Source organism: Microcebus murinus, chromosome 8 (genome assembly GCF_040939455.1).
Source record: "Microcebus murinus isolate Inina chromosome 8, M.murinus_Inina_mat1.0, whole genome shotgun sequence".
In the NCBI taxonomy this organism is placed as follows: Eukaryota; Metazoa; Chordata; class Mammalia; order Primates; family Cheirogaleidae; genus Microcebus; species Microcebus murinus.
This window is the reverse complement of record NC_134111.1, coordinates 13963614-13968218: the sequence shown is the minus strand read 5'-3', so window position 1 is coordinate 13968218 and position 4605 is coordinate 13963614.

Sequence of the window (4605 nt, the reverse complement as noted above, 5' to 3'; positions counted from 1 at the left end):
GAAAGAAAAATCTATTTTAGAAGACAAACAAAAAGCAAAAGCTTTTGTAGTTTTATTTCCAGCGATCTCTGAGGAAACAGCAATTGATAAAAGAGGTGCATGAGAGGACTATGTAAGACACACAAATACCACAGTATATTCTGGGCAGAAAGAAACTCAATTAGAAGGACACCAGACAAGATCTTGCCTGCTTTTATGAAAAAAACAAAAAGCATTTAAAAAAATAAAGCTGCATAGATGGTAATAGCCAGATCATAGAGGACAAAAACAAGATTTAATGGTTTTCAATATTTGTATATCTTGTTAATAATTATATGATCTTGTATTATCTCTTTGAATATCAGCTTCCTCATCCGTAAAATCAACTAAAATTTTGTATTTATTGTTATATGTTAATCGTAGAGAGGTGACGTGAGGTCTGGGAAACTGGTTTTATTTGTTCCTTGGACAAAGTGATAGTCAAATAGATATGCTACACTTATTTATCATTTATGCACTTTTCTGCATGTTATTCTTCAATAAATAGTTAAAACTAGTAGTGTTATTATAAAAATAAGATTGTGTGTGTGTGTGTGTGTGTGTGTGTGTGTGTGTATATGTATGCTTGTATGTGTGTGTGGGTATAAGTGTCAAGCAAAGTCCCTGGCACATGTTGGCTGGAACTAATATCATCCTTATTCTCCTATCATTTACCACTTTTTTCTGTAGCCCAATAATTATAGAGATTTTTTTGCAGAATATTATGGGGATACAAACATTTGGTTACATGTTTTACTTTTGTGTGGTTTAAGTCAGTTATACCTGCACCCATCACCAAGATAGTGTGCATTTTACCTATTAGGTGTGAATTTACCTGTTCCCCCCTCTCCCTTCACAGTTGCTTCATTTCCATTGAGTTTTACTACTTTATGTGCACATGGGTATTGATCCATTAGTTCCAATTTAAAAGTGAGTGCATGTGGTATTTGTTTTTCCATTCTTACAAAACTTTGCATAGACGAATGGTCTCCAGTTCCAACCAGGCTGTTACAAAAGGTATTACTTCACCATTTTTTTAAATAACTGAGAGTAAACCATGGTATACATATACCACTTTTTATTAATCCACCATGTATTGATGGGCACTTGGGTTGATTTCACATCATTGCAATTGCGAATTGTGCTGCATGTCTTTTGGCTAATATGATTTTTTTCCATTGGGTAAATACCCAATAGTGGGATTGCTGTATAAAAGTGGTAGTTCTACTTTCAGCTCTCTGAGGTATCTTAGTACTACTTTCCACAGAAGTTGTACTAATTTGCATTCCCACCAACAGTGTATAAATGTTCTCTTTTCTCCACACCCATGCCAGCATGTGTTGTTTGGGGATTTTTCGATAAAAGCCATTCTCATTGGAGTTAAGTGATATCTCATTGTGATTTGGATTTGCATTTGCCTGATGATTAGAGATGTTGAACACTTTTTCATATGTTTGTTAGCCATTAGTCTATCATCTTTGGAAAGCTTCTGTTCATGTTTTTTGTACACTTTTTAATAGGGTTGTTTGATTTTTTTATTTCTCGCTAATTTGAGTTCCTTATAGATTTGGTTATCAGCTCTTCCTTTGGTTTATGCATAAATAGCATAAATATAATGCTAATATTTTCTCCCATTCTGTATGTTGTCTATTCATGCTATTGATTGTTTCCTTAGCTGTACAGAAGCTTTTTAATTTAATTAGGTCCCATTTGCTAATTTGTTGTTGTTGTTGCTATGATTGCCTTTGGGGTCTTCTTCATAAATTCTTTGCCTAGGCCAATATCTAAAGGATTTTTTCCAACATTTTCTTCTAGAATTCTTATAGTTTCAAGTCCTAGGTTTAAGTATGTTATACATAATGATTTAATTTTTGTGAGTAGTGAGAGATGCGGATATTGTTTCAGTCATCTACATGTGGCTATCCAATTTTCCCAGCACCATTTATCAGATAGGAATTCTTTTCCCCAGTGTATGTTTCATCTGCTTTGTCAAAGATCAGATGGCTATATGAGGATGATTTTATCTGGGTTTTCTGTTCTGATCTATAGGTCTATCTCTCTGTTTTTGTGCCAATCCCATGCTGTTTTGATAATTATAGCCTTGTAATATAGCTTAAAGTCTGGTAAAGTGATGCCACCTAATTTTTTCTTTTTGCTTAGGTTTATTTGGCTATTCGGGATATTTTCTGGTTCCATAATAGGCAAAGAACTATTTTTCCTAGATATGCAAAAAATGATGTTGGCATTTTAATAAGAATTGCACTGAATATGTAGATCACTTTGGGCAATATAGAAATTTTAATGATATTCATTCTGCCATTCCATGAGTGTGGCATATTTTTCCATCTGTTTACGTCCTCTATAATTTCCTTCCTCAGTGTTTCATAGTTCTCCCTGTAGAGGCCTTTCATCTCCTTAGTTAAATATATTCCTAGATATTTTATTTTCTTTGTTGCTATTGTGAAAGTTATTGAGTCTTTGATTTGATTCTCAGCTTGACTGTTGTTGGCATGTATGAATGCTACTGATTTGTGTATATTGATTTTGTAACCCGAAACATTGCTGAATCTCTTTACCAATTTCAGGATTCTCTTGACAGTATCTCTGGGGTTTTCTAGATATAAGATCATATTGTCAGCAAAGAATGATATTTTGACCTCTTCTTTCCTCATATGGATATCCTTGATTTTGTTGTCTTGTCTGACTGCTCTGGCTAGGACTTCTAGCACTATGTTAAGCAGTGATAATGGGCAACCTTGTTTGGTTCCAGTTCTAAGTGGAATGCTTTCATGTTTTGCCCCCATTCAATATGATTTTGGCTGTGAGTTTGTTGTGTATGGCTTTTATGATTTTGAGGTAAGTCCCATCTATGCCTATTTTGTTAAGTGTTCTTATCATAAAAGGGTGTTGGATTTTGTCAAATGCTTTCTCTGTGTTTATTGAGAGGATTATGTGGTCTTTGTTTTGCTCCTATTTATGTAGTAAATTACATTTATAGATTTGTGTGTGTTCATAAAACAAGTTAGGGTGGATTTCTTCCTTCTTGATGTTATGGAATAATGTCTGCTGTATGGATACCAGTTCTTCTCTGAAAGAAGAAGATATGGTCAAATTTGAATGTGAAACCATCTGGTCCAAGATTTTTTTTTTTTTTTTTTTTTTTGTTGGAAGGTTTTTTATTGCTGCTTCAATTTTGATACTTGAATTGGTCTGTTTAGGATTTCTTCATGATTGAGCCTAGGGAGGCTGTGTGCTTCCAAGAACTTGTCCATTTCCTCCATGTTTTCAAGTTTATATGCATAGAGCTTTTTATAATACTCACCTGCTGGTTGCTTGGACAGGCAGGCAGGACCCTGTGTCCCCAGGTCACAAGAGCAGTTCAGGGAGACTATGCCCCCCTGCATAGCAACCGCAAGAATGCTTGGTGCTGAGAAGCCTATTTCTCTGTGATGGGGGTATGTTCCCAACGAAGTCCACCTCTGAGAGAGGAACTGCCACAGAAGCATAACCCAAGAGGTTCATCAAACATGCTAGCACACCAGAGGTAACTCAGGACCAACATTCCTCTCCCTGGCATGCTCAGGGACTGATCTTTATGGACTTGAAGATAGATCTATAAGCCTGCACTAGCACCCTCAGCTCTCAATTGAGAGTTCTAGTGAGAGGGAAATAGCAAAAGAACTCCAGAAATACAAAAAACTGAAGTGAAAGGACACCCTGAAAAGAAAATAATAACTTCTTACCAAGGGATGCCAACCTAAACAAAAAGATTAAAATGACAGATGAAGAATTTTTAATATGGATTATAAAGAAGCTCAGTGAAATATAAGAAAAAATAGAAATCCAACTCAAAGAAGTCCTAGAGAATTTGAAGTCCTTCTTCTAGCTCACTTTTGTTTTCAAAGAGCTGACTATATAGTAAATAAGCTGATTTTAGGAAACAAATGTATGTTCTATCATAAAGACAAAAAAGTAAAATTCAACACCAAACCAAAACAAAAGCTTGAAATTCTACCATCAGCCACCAGTTTCAGTTTCCTCTTACCAGTACCACAATACTTTAGTCTTCCTCTCTCTTTCCTGCAAGGCACTTTTTTTTTTCTTCTGAGAATAGTTCCATTCTATTTCTCAGATATATTTATTTAAGTTTTCCCTCTTCTTCTAATTTTCTTTTCTATCCATTACTGGTCAGTTCAAAAAAAGGCCAAGGGTGGCAGTCAGAGTGCATGTAGAATCCTTCAAGGCCATGGATATCAGGGAAAGACTATATATATTTAGAAGTTAATAATGTCCCTTTTGGATTTCTCTCTTGTTTTTATTTCCTCAATGTTCCTGAACGTATAGTGTTTTTCTCTTACTTTTATAATAATGCTCTGATTGTTTTTATCCTGATTCTTCTATCATTTCAGTGGGATGGGAATATCTCTCCCTTCTTTTTTCCCCTCCCTTCCTCCCTCCCTCTCTTCCCTTCTTCCCTCCTTTCTTCCTCTCTCTCTCCCCATCTCTCTCTTTCTCTCCAGCTCCATTCCTTTCTTCCTTCCTTTTACATTTTTCTGTTTTCATTTGGCCAGCTCTTGATATAACTTA